The sequence below is a fragment of the Diceros bicornis genome, chromosome 7, assembly GCF_020826845.1.
Source record: "Diceros bicornis minor isolate mBicDic1 chromosome 7, mDicBic1.mat.cur, whole genome shotgun sequence".
In the NCBI taxonomy this organism is placed as follows: domain Eukaryota; kingdom Metazoa; phylum Chordata; class Mammalia; order Perissodactyla; family Rhinocerotidae; genus Diceros; species Diceros bicornis.
Window position 1 is genome coordinate 64,826,696 of NC_080746.1, and position 18,975 is coordinate 64,845,670.

General features: G+C 38.4%; 1 non-coding gene across 1 annotated transcript; it reads right to left on the reverse strand.

The window, feature by feature from the left end:
* Positions 1–3,730: 3,730 nt before the first annotated feature.
* On the reverse strand, positions 3,731–3,836 carry LOC131409175 (U6 spliceosomal RNA). Its single transcript, XR_009220855.1, has one exon. It is a non-coding gene; the product is annotated as a U6 spliceosomal RNA (small nuclear RNA).
* Positions 3,837–18,975: the final 15,139 nt, after the last annotated feature.

An 18,975-nucleotide genomic window follows, 5' to 3' on the forward strand; every position in this document is an offset into this window, starting at 1 on the left:
TCTTCCAGCTGGCTCATCTTTGGCTAAGAGAACATATCTTTTAAGGGACTCCATTAACCTCTTCTGAAATCTGGTGGGAGAAACTTGCCAACCAAGAAAGAGAGTGAGAAGAGGAATAAAAAATCAGATAACCCAGGGAAAGACATGACACAGAGGCATCAGATCCTGCCCTCAGTTGTCTTCTCTCCCTCCCTCTCAGAGCAGTGTCCAGCTGGGACCAGTAGGGCTCTGCTTGCCAGAGGAGGGAGAGAGGAAGACCCCCCTCATTTTCTCCTGTGAACCCCGAGTTCTTCCTGCTTCTGCTGTCTGATCATACCTCTGTCCAACTCACTTTGGAAAATATGAATTTCGGAGCAAATTATTAAGCGGCATTATCCTTGCAGATGACAGGGATTTGAGAATTTGGGCTGACTTGTCCAGTTAAGAGATAGCTATTGTCATTAGTCCCCTTCAAGTCACGTATTTACATGGAAAGTAGACTCAGAGTCGTTTCTTACTACTTTGTAACTGTGTGATCTTGGGTCACTCTTTTAATCTCTCATCTTACCACTTTTCCTTGTGTTGATCAAATGAGAGAATTCTAGTGCCTGACCTGAAGTATGGGCTCAAAAAATTAATTCTTTCCATCTCTTATTCCCATTCAAGTCCTGCTTAAAGGACCCTTTAGTGTAAACTCCATCTCAGCCTCATGTGGGGATGTTACAACCGATTACAGAAAATACAAGATGGACTTCAAAGTAGCCTCCACCATCAAACCAAGGGAAGAACCTCCTGTACCTCTCTAGACATTATGACATTTCCTATAAGCGATAGTACTGAACGTCTAGGATCCAGGATAAATATACACCAATGGGGATCTGGAAGAGTAAATGTAGAGAATTTGTATTGGATGGGGATTTTGGGTGAACCCCATTGTTGAGGATCCTGAGGGATTTTCAGCATGGGCAGGTTGAGTATAAAGGGCAATCAAGTCAAAAGCTTAACTCGTAAGAGTGACCACACGGAAATAGTAAAGATGGGTTAAGGTAAGAGCCTCCAGCAATATGGCAGCAATTGTGGACTTTGCTGGCCCTGAAGGGGATTCAACTGCATTCTAGTATCACTGGTGAGTATGTGAGAGCATTAGAAGAGATTACTAATCACTAAAAGTACCCCTGGGGTTTGGGGTCATATTTGGGGAGGAAGCTGGTCAAGAATTTTTGTTAGTGTAGTCCAATGGAGACTTGGAGTTGATGTAATTTGGGCTGCCATTTTAGGGGAATATATTTGAACCCTCAAACTGGTTAACCCAGACATATTATTACATATACAATTCAAGCGAACTCTGTTGGTTCTACCACCAAAATATATCCTGAATCAGGGCACTTTTGACCATGTACAGCACTAACCACCATCCTAATCCAAGCTACTATCATCTCTTTTCCCAGATTGTTCTAATAGTTTTCTAACTCTTTCCCCTGTAAGGTCATTGTCATTGTACTCTTCCCCACTCCTCTCTCAGTCTACTCTCCACACAGCAATCTTTTATATTAAAAGTAGAATGTCACTCCTCAGCTAAGAAATCTTCAAGAGCTTCTCAATTCACTCTTAGTGAAAGTAACAATCCTGACAGTGTCCCACAAGGCCCTCCATGATCTTCATCTCTGGTCCCTCTCGCCCTTGCTTATTCTGCTACAGCTGTACTGGCCTCCTTGATGGTTCTCAGTCACCTCAGGCATCCTCCCACCTTGGGGCCTTTGCTCTTGTTCCCTGTGTTCAAAAAATTCTTTCCCCAGCCATACCCACCGTTCACTCCCTCACTTTCTCAGAATTCTCTTCATTTTTCACTCTGTATGGAAAAGTCTTCCCTGATGACCCTATATTAAATAACAATCCTCTATGCCCACCACTCGTTATCCCCTTTACTTTGCCATATATTTTTTTCTTCTTAGCACTTGCCACCATCTAACATACTATTTATTTACTTGTTTAGTTTTTGTCTCTTCCCACTAGAATGTAAGTTTTATGAAAATAAGGACTTTCTTTTTTTTAACTCTTGGATCCCCAACTTTTAGAACAGTAGCTCGAACATAGTAGGGGCTCAATAAATATTTTTGGAATAATTAAATGAACATGTAAAATAGTAAATTTTTTTTTATTTTACCAAAATTGGATCATATTACATACACCTGTTTGTAACTTACATTTTTACTTACTATGTTTTCACATCTGTCTGTTTAGACATGCAAGGAATTACCTCATTTTTCTTAATTTTTGTATTAAATCCTCTTGAAGAGATAGACCACTTTTCTTCTTAGCAACCTCCAAGCAATGGATGTTAAAATGGTTTCTAAATTTTCCTTTTATTTGCAATTCTATGATGTTGACCTTATACAGTTATCTTGTTCGTATTTATACATTTACTTAGGATAAATTCCTGGAAGTGGAATTGTTAGGTCATGCTCTCTATTAAGGCTTTTGACACACATTATGAAATTGCCCTTCTACATACTAAATTTATATTTCTACCAAGAATACATAAACCTTTCCATTTACACATATGCTGGCTAATGTTGGCATTATTATTTATTTTAATCTTTTGTCTATTTTTATTGTGTTTCATGTTATGCTTATTTGGATATTAATGACATTTAAGATTTATTCATGTATTTATTTACATTTTGTATTTAGCTGTTTGGATATGCATTTTAATATGCTACCCATTTTCCTTTGCTCTGCTTGTTTTTTCATATTCATTTAAAAATTTTGATAAACTCTTTACATATTAAGGATAGCAAAATTTTGTCTTTATTATATATTGCACATATTTTTTCCTTTCTGTCATATTTTTAAACTTGATTTTTGTTTTTGTTTTGTTTTGTTTTTGCTATATAAAAGTTTTAAATTTACGTGAAATCAAATATATCAACATTTTCCTTAATACTATCTGACTTTGTTTTTATTACAAGGTCCTTCTCACTGAAAGATTATAAAGTACTCCAAATAGTTTTCACTTCTATGGGATTTTTGTTCATTTGGATTTTTATTTTATATAAGGTTTGTGGTAATGATCTAACAAATATTTTTCTGACTGATATACTATTTTTTTCCAGCCACATTCATTGAATAACTGTCTTCTCTGTACTTACTTGAAATGCTGCCTTTATCTTTTACCAAATTTCTGGTTTTGGTCTTTTTCATTAATTCCTTTGATGTTTCTATTTCTGCTCTAGTAGCATACCATTTTAATTGCTGGTGCTCCATAAATAAATGTGAGATAGCATAAAATATGGGCAATTTTCCATCATTATTAATTTTTAATTGCTATTTAATGACATTTTGTTTCTTGTCTTCTAATCCTTAGTGCTGTAATTTTTATCTTGTCTTACTATGATTACTACAGCTGTAATTCAGTGTGGAACAGAAATGTGATATGGGCATATTTTAATGTCCTTGACTTTAAAGAGAATATTTTTAACATTTCACCATTAAATGTGATGTTTGCTGTATGTTCATGGGAGATATTCTTTATTAAACACCTTTTACTGTGTTCTCAGTGTGTTAATTTTATTATGAATCTGTATAGAATTTTTTTTTTCCTTGTTGAACAGTGATTTTATCACTTGAGTGCATAGAAGAATTTATGCAACCAGGGCAGAGGCTGTGGATGACTCATATTTCTGGGGAGGAGGACTTGTTTGGCTTTATGGTATTGAGCTAATCAGTGACTACAGCTCTTGATCAGACTCAGAAAAACATGGAACGCTTCACGAATTTGCATATCATCATCCTTGCACAGTGGCCATATTAATCTTCTCTGTATCGTTGCAATGTTAGTATATTTGCTGCTGAAGCGAGCGCTGTGTTGAATTTTTATCAAATATTTTTCTGTGTATAACCTTATGTCTTGGCTTCTACTGCATGGATCAAAATTTTCTTATAACCCTTTTTATCACTACTAACTTGAAAGTACAAACTCTATATCTGTTCGTTTAATCTTCATGCTTATATCTTTAAACATAGCTATTTGTTTCACTAAAGATGAAAATTAATATTTCCATTCTATTCTTTAATGGCACAAGGCCTTAGAAAATTTTAACTGCAATTTACCTCTCTCACCTTTTGATTTTATCTGATCTTTTTTTTTTTGATATGTCCACGGAGTCAAGGGAAGAGAGAGTTTTTTCTTTTTTGAAGAAGATTGGCCCTTAGCTAACATCTGTTGCCAATCTTCCCCTTTTTTTCCTTTTTTCTCCCCAAAGCACCAGTACATAGTTGTATATCCTAGTTGTAGGTCCTTCTATTTCTTCTAATGGGGTGCCACCTCAGCAAGGCTTGATGAGTGGTGTGTAGGTCCGCACCTAGAATCCGAGCCCGGGAACTCTGGGCTGCTACAGCAGAGTGCGTGAACTTAACTGTTACACCACTAGGCCGGCCCCGTATCTGATCTTGTTTTTAATTCTCTACAATAAAATTAATCATTGTCATTTTTAATAGTCTATGCATATGTATACTACACATATAGTAATATCTTTGCTCACCATTGCTTCTTGCCTGTCCCTTACATTTCCTTTTTACTGAGGTATATCCTTAATAGTTCTTTTGGTGAGAGTTGAAAATATTTTATTTTTCCCATCAGATAGACTAGGGTGTAGATTTGTAGGTTGATATCTCCCTTACTTCAGTACTTTAAGACATTATTCATTGTCCTTGGCTTTCAGGTTTTTTTTTTTTGTGAGGAGATGAGCCCTGTGCTAACATCTGCCAATCCTCCTCTTTTTTTTCTGAAGAAGACTGGCCCTGGGCTAACATCTATGCCCATCGTCCCCCACTTGATATGGGATGCTGCCACAGCATGGCTTGCCAAGCAGTGCATCAGTGCGCACCCGGGATCCGAACTGCAAACCCTGGGCCACCCCAGTGGAGCGCGCGCACTTAACCGCTTGCGCCACTGGCCGGCCTCCGCTTTCAGGTTTTCTCAGGGGAAGTCTGCCTTCAGCCTAATTTTCATTACTTTGGAGAGAATCTTTCTTTTCTTTTTGTATACACAGATTTTTCTCTGTCTTCAACACATTGCAGGTTATCCTTTAGCAACCATACTTCCTGATGTTGGAGAAGTTACTTAAACTCTCTGTGGCTCAGTTTCTTCATCTGTAAATGGAGATAATGACAGCCTTACTTCATAAATTGTTGCCAGTATTAAATTACTCAAATGTATGCAGAACTTAGAACAATTCTTGAGTGACAGAAAATGATTAAAAATGTTAGATAGTAGTACTACAATCACTACTACTACTTCAACTACTACTAAAATGTTTCTAGGTTATAATTGCTTTAGTTTTCTAATTTACCCCCAGCAGGTTTTTGAACTATTAGAAATTCTGTTTTCTTTAATTTTGGAAAATTCTCCATAATTATCACTTCACTTACTGGCTGCTTCTCATACTCTCTACCCCTGCGCATTGATTCATTAGTAATATTTTCATTTTACAGTCATGTACTGCATCACAATGTTTTAGTCAACAAGGGACTGCATATACGACAGTGGTCCCATAATACTATACTGGAGTGAAAATCCCCATCATCTAGTGACCTTATAGCTGTCATGACATGGTAGCACAACACATTGCTCGTGTTTGTGGTGATGCTGGTGTAACAAACCCACTGCACTGCCAGTCGTATAAAGTACAGCACATACAATTATGTACAGTACATAATACTTCATAATGATAAGAAATGACTATGTTACTGGTTTATGTTTTTACTGTACTATAGTTTCTTTTGTTGGTTTGGTTTTGTTTTTATTCTCTTTCTGTTAGTTCATTATTAGCATACAGAAATGCAACTGATTTTTGTAGATTGATTTTGTACCCTGCAATTTTGCTGTAGTTGTTGATTGTTTCTAATATTTTTACAACAGATTCTTTAGGGTTTTCTATATATACAATCATGTCATCTGCAAATAGTGAGTTTCACTTCTTCGTTACGTATTTGGATTCCTTTCCTTCCTTTTTCTTGCCTAATTGCTCTGGCCAAAACCTCCAGTACTATGTTGAACAGGAGTGGTGAGAGTGGGCAGCCCTGCCTCGATCCTGTTCTCAGAGGAATGGCTTTCAGTCTTTCCCCGTTGAGTATGATGTTGGCTGTGGGTTTGTCATAAATGGCCTTTATTGTGTTGAGGTACTTTCCTTCTATTCCCATTTTATTGAGAGTTTTTATCATAAAAGGATGTTGTATCTTGTCAAATGCCTTCTCTGCATCTATTGAGATGATCACGTGGTTTTTATTCTTTGTTTTGTTGATGTGATGTATCACGTTGATTGATTTGCGGATGTTGAACCATCCCTGCGTCCCTGGTATAAATCCCACTTGATCATGGTGTATGATCTTTTTTTTTTTTTTTTTTTTTTTTTTTTTTTGTGAGGAGATCAGCCCTGAGCTAACATCCGCCAATCCTCCTCTTTTTTTGCTGAGGAAGACGGCCCTGGGCTAACATCCGTACCCATCTTCCTCCACTTTATATGGGACGCCGCCACAGCATGGCTTACCAAGCAGTGCGTCGGTGCGCGCCCGGGATCCGAACCAGCGAACCCCGGGCCGCCGCAGCGGAGCGCGCGCACTTAACCGCTTGCGCCACCGGGCCGGCCCCGGTGTATGATCTTTTTAATGTATTGTTGTATTCGGTTTGCCAATATTTTGTTGAGGATTTTTGCATCAATGTTCATCAGCGATATTGGCCTGTAATTTTCTTTCTTTGTATTGTCTTTGTCTGGTTTTGGTATCAGGGTGATGTTGGCCTCGTAGAATGATTTAGGAAGTGTTCCATCTTCCTCTATTTTTCGGAATAGTTTGAGAAGGATGGGTATTAAATCTTCTTTGAATGTTTGGTAAAATTCACTGGAGAAGCCATCTGGTCCTGGACTTTTATTTTTTGGGAAGTTTTTGATTACTATTTCAATCTCTTTACTTGTTATTGGTCTATTCAGATTCTCCATTTCTTCTTGGTTCAATTTTGGGAGGTTGTATAAGTCTAAGAATTTATCCATTTCTTCTAGATTGTCCAATTTGTTGACATATAATTTCTCATAGTATTCTCTTATAATCCTCTGTATTTCCGTGGTATCCGTTGTAATTTCTCCTCTTTCATTTCTAATTTTATTTACTTGAGCCTTTTCTCTTTTTTTCTTAGTAAGCCTGGCTAAGGGTTTGTCGATTTTGTTTATCTTCTCGAAGAACCAACTCTTTGTTTCATTAATCCTTTCTACTGTTTTTTTGGTCTCAATTTCATTTATTTATGCTCTGATTTTTATTATTTCTCTCCTTCTGCTGGCTTTGGGCTTTGTTTGTTCTTCTTTTTCTAGTTCTGTTAGGTGTAATTTAAGGTTGCCTATTAGGGCTTTTTCTTGTTTGTTAAGGTGGGCTTGTATCACTATGAGTTTCCCTCTCAGGACCGCTTTTGCTGCATCCCATATGGTTTGATATGGCATATTATCATTTTCGTTTGTTTCCAGATAGTTTTTGATTTCTCCTTTAATGTCATCAATGATCCATTGGTTGTTCAGTAGCATGTTGTTTAATCTCCACATTTTTGTCACTTTCCCAGTTTTTTTTTCATGGTTCATTTCCAGTTTCATAGCCTTATGGTCTGAAAAGATGCTTGTTATGATTTCAATCTTCTTAAATTTATTGAGGCTTGCTTTGTTTCCCAACATATGACCTATCCTAGAGAATGTTCCATGCGTGCTTGAGAAGAATGTGTAGTCAGCTGTTTTTGGATGGAGTGCTCTGTATATGTCTACTAGGTCCATCTCGTCCAGTTTTTCATTTAAGTCTACTATTTCTTTATTGACTTTTTGTCTGGATGATCTATCCATTGTTGTAAGTGGGGTGTTAAGATCCCCTACTATTATTGTGTTGTTGTTGATGTCTCCTTTTAGGTTTGTTAATAGTTGCTTTATGTACATTGGTGCTGCTATGTTGGGTGCATATATATTTATAAGTGATATGTCTTCTTGATGGAGTGTCCCTTTTATCATTATATATTTCCCTTCTTTGTCTTTCTTAACCTGTTTTATCTTGAAGTCTACTTTGTCTGATATGAGTATGGCAACACCTGCTTTCTTTTGTTTGCCATTAGCTTGGAGTATTGTCTTCCATCCTTTCACTCTGAGCCTGTGCTTGTCTTTAGTGCTAAGATGTGTTTCCTGAAGGCAGCATATTGTTGGGTCTTGCTTTTTAATCCATCCTGCCACTCTGTATCTTTTGATTGGAGAGTTCAATCCATTTACATTTAGGGTAATTATTGATATATGAGGGCTTAATGTTGCTGTTTTGTCACTTATTTTCTGGTTCTTTTACATTTCCTTTGTTTCTTGTCCCATTTGTTTCGGACTGCCAATTCAGTTTGGTTGTTCTGTCTTATGACTCTTCTAGTTTTCTCTTTGTTTATCATATGTGGTTTTGTTTTGATTATTTGTTTAGTGGTTATTGTTTTTATTCTTTTGGTGAGGAAAATTTGCCCTGAGCTAACATCTGTTGGCAATCTTCCTCTTCTTACTTAGGGAAAATTTGCCCTGAGCTAAAATCTGTGCCAGTCTTCCTCTCTTTTGTATGCGTTTGCCATTACAGCATGACTGACGAGTGATGTAGGTCTGCGCCCAGGATCTGAACCCACGAACCTGGACCGCTGAAGTGGACCATGCCAAACTTAACCACTAGGCCATGGGGCTGACCCCTATACTATAGTTTTTATCATTATTTTAGAGTGTGCTCTTCGTACTTATTTTTAAAAAGTTTACTGTAAAACAATATGCCATATTATGCTGGCAGCAGCCTCATACATGTTGTGGTTACTTCATCTCTTGATTGAGTCATTTCCTCTTGTGCTTGATTTAATCTCATATTGTTTTGTTCATCATGGCCCCTTAGTGTACAAAGTCCACTGCTAATGTTGCCAGTAAGAGGCCACATTGAGTGATTGACCTGGAAATGAAATTAAAATTGATTAAGGACTATGAAGGTGGAAAATCTGTGGTGGTTATTGCTCACCAGGTAGACATGTCTCATTCCACCATAGCTATGATCTTGAAGAACAAGAACAACGTGACAGAAGCTGTTGATCTGCTTTGCTGAAGGCAACTAGACTAACAAAAATTTGAGAAGGGCCTATGTCAGACATGGAGAAACTTCTAATGACCTGGATCAAAGACCAAAAACAGAAGTGTATCCTTCTCAGCACCATAATAGTCATGGCCAAAGCAAAAAGTTTGTCTGTGATGTTGAAAGAAAAGGCTGGGCCTGACTACAATGTTGAATTTACTGCTAGCTCTGGGTGCTTGAAATGATTCAAGAATTATTATTCATTACATATTGTGAAAATGGCCAGTGAGTCTGTGAGTGCTGATGTGAAGGAAGCTGAAGAATTTTTGGAAACTCTAGATAAGCTGATTGTGGAGTAAAATTACTTGCAAATTTCTAAAATTTAAATATTTTAGAGCAAATATTCAATATAGTTGAAACCTCCCTATTCTGGAAATAAATGCCTGAAAGGACTTTCATCCATAAGGAGGCCAAGTCAATATGAGGTTTCAAGGATTTTAAGGACAGGATAACAGTCTTGCTTGGGGGCAGTGTTGCAGACTACGAATTGAAACCTTTTGTGATCTGGCACAGTGAAAATCCCAGGGCCTTCAAGTATATCAATAAGCACGCACTGCCAGTGTACTACAAGAGCAATAAGAAGTCATGGATGACCCAGCTCCTCTTCCAAGATGCCCTCCTGGATTTCTATGCCAGAGAAATGGAGAAGTACTGTTTGGAGAATAACATACCTTTCAAGATTTTGCTTATTGTGGATGGATAATGCTCCCAGCATCCTCCTGTTATTGGTGATGTTCATCCCAATATCCAAGTGATGTTTTTCCCTCCAAACACCGCCTCTTTGATCCAACAAATGGATCAAGAAGTTATAGCAGCTTTTAAGGCCTGTTATCTGAGGAGGAACTTTGCCCAGGTTATTGTGGCAACTGAGGAAGATACTGAGAAGACATTTATGCAATTTTGGAAGGATTACATCTATGACTGCATCAAGAACCTTACTTGGGCTTGGGGTGGTGTCACCAAGGAGTGTATGAACGGCATCTGGAAGAATTCGCTCAAGAGATTCATCCATGACTTCAAAGGATTTGCCAAGGATGAGAAGGTTGCAAAAATCAAGACTGTGGTTGAGATAACAAACAACTTTAACATGGGTGTGGATAAGGATGACATTGAGGAGCCCCTAGAAGTGGTTCCTAAGGAACCGACTAATGAAGAGTTGTTGGAACTGGAACAGGAACACATAGCTGAAGAAGAGGGAACAGAATAGGAAACTGCAGGAGAAAAAAAGAAGACCCCACCAGGAAAATTTACAGTGAAAGGTTTAGCAGAAGCTTTTGCAGACCTCAACAAGCTCCTTAAAAAGTTTGAAAACATGGACCCCCGATACGAAAAGATTTTCACTAACAGGGAGGAATTTTCATGGTGCATTATCTGCTTACAAGCAAATCTAGGATGAAAAAAGAAACAAACCAAGCAAACCACCATGGACATATTTCTGAAGAGAGTGACACCTTCTCAAGAAGAGCCGCAGGCAGCTTCCTGAAGAAGACATTGTTGTCACAGGAGATGACAGCTCCGTGCGTGTTATTGCCCCTGAAGACCTTCCAGTGGGACAAGATGTGGAGGTGGAAGACAGTGATATTGATGACCCTGAACCTGTGTAGGCATAGGCTTATGTGTGTGTCTGTGTCTTAGTTTTTAACAAAAAAGTTTAAAAAGTATATAAAAATAAAAATTTTAAAAATTGACAAAAGCTTATAGAATAAGGATATAAAAAATAAAATATTTTTGTACAGCTCTACAATGTATTTGTGTTCTAAGTGTTATTACAAAAGAGTCAGAGTTAAAAAAATTTTAAAGTTTATAAAGCAAAAAAGTTACAGTAAGCTAAGGTTAATTTTTTAGTGGAGAAAGAAGAAACTTTTTATAAATTTAGTGCAGCCTAAGTGTGCAGTGTCTATAAAGTCTACAGTAGTGTACAGTAATGTCCTAGGCCTTCACATTCACTCACCACTCACTTACTGACTGCCCTAGAGCAACTTCCATTCCTGCAAGCTCCATTCATGGTAAGTACCCTTTACAGGTGTGCTATTTTTTATCTTTTATACTGTATTTTTACTGTACCTTTTCTATGTTTATGTACAAAAATACTTACCATTGTGTTATAATTGCCTATAGTATTCAGCACAGTAACATGCTGTACAGGTTTATAGCCTAGTAGCAATAGGTTATACCATAAAGCCTAGGTGTGTAGTAGGTTATACCATCTAGGTTTGTGTAAGTACACTCTATAATGTTTGCACAATGACAAAATGGCCTAAGGACATATGCCTGTTGTTAAGCCTTGCATGACTCTATTTAGTTCTTTTTTAAAATCATTTTGCTTTCATTTTTTAATTTTATTTTATTTAAAAAAAAATTTTTTTTATTGCAGTAACATTGGTTTATAACATTGTATAAATTTCAGGTGTACATCATTATACTTCTATTTCTGCATAGATTACATCATGTTCACCACCCAAATACTAATTACAACCCATCACCACACACATGTGCCGAATTATCCCTTTCGCCCTCCTCCCTCCCCCCTTCCTCTTTGGTAACCACCAATCCAATCTCTGTCTCTATGTGTTTCTTTATTGTTGTTATTATCTACCACTTAATGAAGGAAATCATATGGTATTTGACCTTCTCCCTCTGACTTATTTCACTTTGCATAATACCCTCAGTGTCCATCCATGTTGTCACAAATGGCTGGATTTCATCGTTTCTTAAGGGTGAGTAGTATTCCATTGTGTATATATACCACATCTTTATCCATTCGTCCCTTGATGGGCACTTAGGTTGCTTCCAAGTCTTGGCTATTGTGAATAACGCTGCAATGAACACAGAGGTGCATGTATCTTTACGCGTTGGTGTTTTCAAGTTCTTTGGATAAATACCCAGCAGTGGAATAGCTGGATCATATGGTAGTTCTATCCTTAATTTTTTGAGGAATCTCCATACTGTTTTCCATAGTGGCTGCACCAGTTTGCACCCCCACCAGCAGTGTATGAGAGTTCCCTTCTCTCCACATCCTCTCCAACACATGTTGTTTCCTGTCTTGTTAATTATAGCCATTCTGAGGGGCGTGAGGTGATATCTCATTGTAGTTTTGATTTGCCTTTCCCTGATAGTTAATGATCTTGAACATCTTTTCATGTGTCTGTTGGCCATCTGGATATCTTCTTTGGAGAAATGTCTGTTCAGATCTTTTGCCCATTTTTTAATTGGGTTGTTAGTTTTTTTGTTGTTGAGATACATCAGTTCTTTATAGATTTTGGAGATTAAGCCCTTACCAGATGTATAGTTTGCAAATATCTTCTCCCAATTGTTAGGTTGTCTTTTTGATTTGTTGATGGTTTCCTTTGCTGTGCAGAAGCTTTTTAGTTTGATGTAGTCCCATTTGTTTATTTTTTCTATTGTTTCTCTTGCCTGGTCAGACATGGTAATTGAAAATATGTTGCTAAGGCCGATGTCAAAGAGCATACCGCCTATGTTTTCTTCTAGAAGTTTCATAGTTTCAAGTCTTACATTCAAGTCTTTAATCCATTTGGAGTTAATTTTTGTGTATGGTGTAAGGTAAGGGTCTACTTTCATTTGTTTGCATGTGGCTATCCAGTTTTCCCAACACCATTTGTTGAAAAGACTTTCTTTTCTCCATTGTATGTTCTTGGCTCCTCTGTCAAAGATGAGCTGTCCATAGATGTGTGGGTTTATTTCTGGGCTTTGGGTTTATTCCATTGATCTGTGTGTCTGTTTTTGTGCCAGTACCATGCTGTTTTGGTTCCTATAGCTTTGTAGTATATTTTGAAATCAGGGAGTGTGATACCTCCAGTTTTGTTCTTTTTTCTCAGGATTCCTTTAGCTATTCGGGGTCTTTTGTTGTTCCATATAAATTTTAGGATTCTTTGTTCTATTTCTGTGAAAAATGTTGTTGGGACTTTGATAGGGATTGCATTGAATCTATAGATTGCTTTAGGAAGTATGGACATCTTAACTATGTTAGTTCTTCTGATCCAAGAGCACGGAATATCTTTCCATTTCTTTGTGTCTTCTTCAATTTCTTTCAGCAATGTTTTATAGTGTTGCGTGTACAGATCTTTTACCTCTTTGGTTAAGTGTATTCCTAGGTATTTTATTCTTTTTGTTGCAATTGTAAATGGGATGATATTCTTAATTTCTCTTTCTGCTACTTCGTTGTTAGCGTATAGAAATGCAACTGATTTTTGTATGTTGATTTTGTATCCTGCAACTTGACCATATTCGTTTATTACTTCTAAAAGTTTTTTGGTGGATTCTTTAGGGTTTTCTATATATAAAATCATGTCATCTGCAAATAGTGACAGTTTCACTTCTTCCTTTCCAATTTGGATCCCTTTTATTTCTTTCTCTTGCCTGATGGCTCTGGCTAGGACTTCCAGTACTATGTTAAATAGGAGTGGTGATAGTGGGCATCCTTGTCTGGTTCCTGTTCTTAGTGGGATAGCTTTCAGTTTTTCACCATTGAGGATGATATTAGCTTTGGGTTTCTCATATATGGCCTTTATTATGTTGAGGTACTTTCCTTCTATCACCATTTTATTCAGAGTTTTTATCATAAATGGATGCTGTATCTTGTCAAATGCTTTCTCTGCATCTATTGAGATGATCATGTGATTTTTATTCTTCATTTTATTAATGTGGTGTATTACATTGATTGATTTGCGAATGTTGAACCATCCCTGCACACCTGGAATAAATCCCACTTGATCATGGTGTATAATCTTTTTAAGGTATTGTTGTATGCGATTTGCTAGTATTTTGTTGAGGATTTTTGCATCGATGTTCATCAGTGATATTGGCCTGTAATTTTCTTTTTTAATGTTGTCCTTGTCTGGTTTTGGTATCAGGGTAATGTCGGCTTCGTAGAATGAGTTAGGGAGCTTCCCTCCCTCCTCAATTTTTTGGAAGAGTTTGAGAAGGATAGGTATTAAGTCTTCTTTGAATGTTTGGTAGAATTCACCAGGGAAGTCGTCTGGTCCTGGACTTTTATTTTTGGGGAGGTTTTTGATTACTGTTTCAATCTCCTTACTGGTGATTGGTCTACTCAAATTCTCTACTTCTTCTTGATCCAGTTTTGGAAGATTGTATGATTCTAAGAATTTATCCATTTTTTCCAGATTGTCGAATTGATTGGCATATAGCTTTTCATAGTATTCTCTTATAATCTTTTGTATTTCTGAGGTGTCTGTTGTAATTTCTCCGCTCTCATTTCTGATTTTACTTATTTGTGCCTTCTCTCTTTTTTTCTTGGTGAGTCTAGCTAAAGGTTTGTCAATTTTGTTGATCTTTTCAAAGAACCAGCTCTTGGTTTTATTAATTTTTTCTGTTGTTTTTTTGGTCTCATTTCATTTATTTCTGCTTTGATTTTTATTATTTCCCTTCTTCTACTGAGTTTGGGCTTTGTTTGTTCTACTTTTTCCAATTCCTTTAGGTGTATTGTTATATTGTTTATTTGAGATTTTTCTTGTTTGTTGAGATAGGCCTGTATTGCTATAAACTTCTCTCTTAGAACAGCTTTTGCTGTATCCCATAAATTCTGGCATGTCGTATTTTCATTTTCATTTGTCTCCAGGTATTTTTTGATTTCTTCTTTGATTTCTTCGTTGACCCAGTCGTTGTTCAGTAGCATTTTGTTTAATCTCCACGTATTTGTGGCTTTTCTCATTTTCTTCCTATAGTTGATTTCTAGTTTCATACTGTTGTGGTCAGAAAAGATGCTTGGTATTATTTCAATCTTCTTAAATTTATGGAGACTTGTTTTGTGGCCTAATATATAATCAATCCTGGAGAATGTTCTATGTGCATTTGAAAAGAACGTGTATTCTTAGGTTTTTGGATGGATTGCTTGTATATATCTACTAGGTCCATCTATTCTAGTGTGTCATTTAAGGCCAATGTTTCCTTATTGATCATCTGTTTAGATGATCTATCCGTTGGTGTCAGTGGAGTGTTAAAGTCCCCTACTATTATTGTGTTACTGTCTGTTTCTCTTTTTATGTCTGTTAATAATTGCTTTATATATTTAGGTGCACCTACATTGGGTGCGTAGATATTTACAAGTGTTATATCCTCTTGTTGGATTGTTCCCTTGATCATTATGTAATGCCCTTCTTTGTCTCTTTTTACAATTTTTGTTTTAAAGTCTATTTTGTCTGATATGAGTACTGCTACCCCAGCTTTCTTTTCATTGCCGTTTGCGTGGAGTATCTTTTTCCATCCCTTCACTTTCAGTTTGTAAGTGTCTTTAGGTCTGAAGTGTATCTCTTGTATGCAGCATATATATGGGTCTTGCTTTTTTATCCAATCAGCCACCCTATGCCTTTTAATTGTAGCATTTAGTCCATTGACGTTTAAAGTAGCTATTGATAATTATGCACTTACTGCTATTTTTAAACTTTTTTTTTCTCAGTGTTTTAGTTGTCCTTCTCTGTTCCTTTCTTCTTCTATACAGAATTGATGGTCTCTTTAGTTTGACCTCTGTCTGAAAGCTGTACTCTTTAACTCCCCTTCTCCCTGCTTTTATGTTTTTGATATCATATCTAACCTCTTTTTTTGTGCTTTTGTATCCATTACCCTCTTATCATGGAAAAAGATAATTTTTCCTATTTGTGGTCTTCTCTTTTCCCCTTAAATCAGTCCCTTTAACATTTCTTGTAGCACTGGTTTCTTGGTGACAAACTCCTTTAATTTTTGCTTGTCTGGGAAAATTTTGATCTCTCCTTCCATTTTGAATGATAACCTTGGGTAGAATATTCTTGGCTGTAAGTTTTTTTCCTTTTAGCACTTTAAATATATCGTGCCACTCTCTTCTAGCCTGTAACGTTTCTGCTGAAAAGTCAGCTGATAGCCTTATGGGATTTCTTTTGTATGTAACTTGACTTTCTCTTGCAGCTTTTAGGATTCTCTCTTTATCTTTAATTCTGGACATTTTGATTATGATGTGTCCTGTTGTGGGCCTCTTTGGGTTTATCTTGTTTGGGGCTCTCTGTGCTTCCTGTACCTGGATGTCTGTCTCCTTCCTTAGGTTAGGGAAGTTTTCATCTATTATTTCTTGAAATAGATTCTTTGCCCCTTTGTCTCACTCTTCTCCTCTCGGGACACCTATAACACGGATGTTAGTGTGCTTGATGTTGTCCCAGAGGTCCCTTAGACTGTCCTCACTCTTTTTAATTCTTTTCTGTTTTACCTCTTCAGCTTGGGTAATTTCATCTAGTCTTTTGTCCAGCTCGCAGATCCGTTCTTCTGTATCCTCTACTCTGCTTTTGAGTCCCTCCAGTGAATTTTTCATTTCCAGTATTGTATTCTTCATTTCTGAGTGGTTCTTTTTTATATCTTCCATTTCTTTGTTGACATTCTCACTGAGTCCATCTATTCTTCTCCCTAGATCAGTGAGCATCCTTAACACTCTTAGTTTGAACTCTCTCTCCGGTAGGTTGCTCATTTCTTTTTTGCTTAGTTCCTTTTCTGGGGTTTTGTCCTGTTCCCTTACTTGGAATGTATTCCTTTCCTCCTCATTTTGCCTCTTTCCCTGTGCTTGTGTCTACGTATTAGGTAGGTCAGCTACGTCTCCTGCTCTTGGATAGGTGACCTTATGTAAGTGATGCCTTAGGAGGCTTCCAGTGTGCTTCCCTCAGTTCTCAATGTTCCAGGGGTGACCCCTATGTGGGCTACGTGTGTCCTTCTGTTGTGGCCTGTTTGCTTTCCCTGTAGGCACCCAGGGAGGCCGAGTTATGCTCCTGGCCAGCTGTTGTAATGCTCTGCTGCTTGTAGTTGTTGTGGGCCTTTCAGTATCTTTATCAGGTGTGGGGAGCCCCAGCACAGTTGGCTGTAAGTTCTAATAGCACATTTGTGTTGCAGTATTTCTTTTAAGTGAGTAGGCCCCCAGCGTGGCATGTTGTTAGGCTCAGGGGCTTACAGTTGCTATAAGCCTCCAGCCTTTAGGTCTCTTGTCAGCTCTCTGAGGATTGCAGCTGGGTGGGGCTGGCCTCAGTCACAGGAGCACCCAATTGTTTCAGGCTTTGGAAGGTGGGGCAAACCCCTATGTGGGCCTTTGAGAAGCACAAGTCTTCTGCAGCTGACAAGCCCTGCCACCCATAGGTCCACACACACAGTCAACACAGTCCTGCCCCGTGTGCACGCCCCAACCTCCTGAAGCAGACCCAGTTTCTCCATGGCTGGAGCCCCACACACTCCGCCACCGCCCCACACTCTCCACCCGCTCCTTGTGCACGCCCTGCCCCACTGAAGTCGGCTCAGTTGCCAGGCTGCAGAGAATCCAGTCACCAATCTATGCAGGCCCACAAGTTGCCTGAGGGCTTGTTGTTGTGTGGGGCCAGTCTCTTGGGTGGGCTGCCTGCCCTGGCTGAGCTGGATTAAATTGATGCTCTAGTGGGTGGGGCAGACCCTGGGCTAGCAGGCCTCAGGGAGAACTCCAATGGCGCCTGTGTCAGCATGCCCACACCAGGCCACAACAATGTCCGCCGCCAATGTCCCAGTCCCTGGAGAGGTCTCATTTCTCACCGAGATGCACTCAGGGCCTATTAAGTGAGTCTCTTTTCACCACAGCACTGTGCACCTTTCTTTCTGGTGATTTTAGGTTGCTTTCTGAAACGGGTGAGTTTGCGTGTGGGCCCTTTAATAGTCGGTTTTAATTTCTTTGTGAACCAGCTTTTCTGGGGGTACTCCCCAATGTTTTAGTAGCAGGCAAAGTCAGATATTATGTCACTCCTCTCGATTGTGCTGGGTCCACAAAATGCCCACAGCGGGGGCACTCCCCAGCTTGGGGCCCCGCTCCTCCAGGGAGGCTGAGTACCTGTGGGCTGCTCCCAGGCGGCCGTGAGGCGCTGCTGCTTGTGAAGGCGGCGTTTTTCCTCTCCAGAAGGGAGTTTCTGCCTCTTCTACCTCAATTAGGATTGTTCTTTGTTATAGGAGTTCCTCTTATCCAGTTTTCAGTGCTGTCTCAGGGGTAATTTTTCCACGAGTAGTTGTAAATTGGCTGTGTCCGCGGGAGGAGGTGAGTTCAGAGTCTGCCTACACTGCCATCTTGACTTCGTCCTCAGAGCCTGAACTTTAGTAATCTCATTTTGCTTTCATACTTTCTTTTTTTATTCATTATTGTTTACATTTTTACCTTGATATTTTTGATAATTTTAAGCATGTTTGTTTACAATCAATTTTAGACTGTTCTCTTATTTCCAGTAGATGTGTTTTGCCTTTTCATCGCGTGGCTAATTCTCCCTTCATGGTAGTTCATTTATGTATACAGTTTGGAATTTTTCTTTTCAATTTGTGCTCATCTCCAGCTGTGGTTACTTTATTTTGTAGATTTTCTTTTTTTTTTTTTGATGAAGGAGCTTGGCCCTGAGCTAACATCTGTTGCCAATCTTCCTCTTTTTGCTTGAGGTAGATTGTCCCTGAGCTAACACCTGTGCCAGTCTTCCTCTATTTTATATGTGGGACACCGCCACAGCATGGCTTGATGAGCGGTGTATAGGTCTGTGCCCAGGATCTGAACCTGCAGACCCCAGGCCACCGAAGCAGAGTGTGTGAACTTAACTACTACACCACTGGGCTGGCCCCTATTTTGTAGATTTTAATCGTGGGATTTCTGAGATTCATTGGTTGTAACTATCCTTATATGTTGGTTTTGTGTTTTGCACCTGCTGGAGTCCCAGAGGATTCAATGTACAAGGACATTTTCTATTTTAATATATCAGCTTTGAGTTAAACCAACAAGAAGGTAGTTTAAGACCATATATCTGTAAGTGGCACAAGCCTGATGTTTCAGCTCCTGAGAGGTGACCTCATTACCAT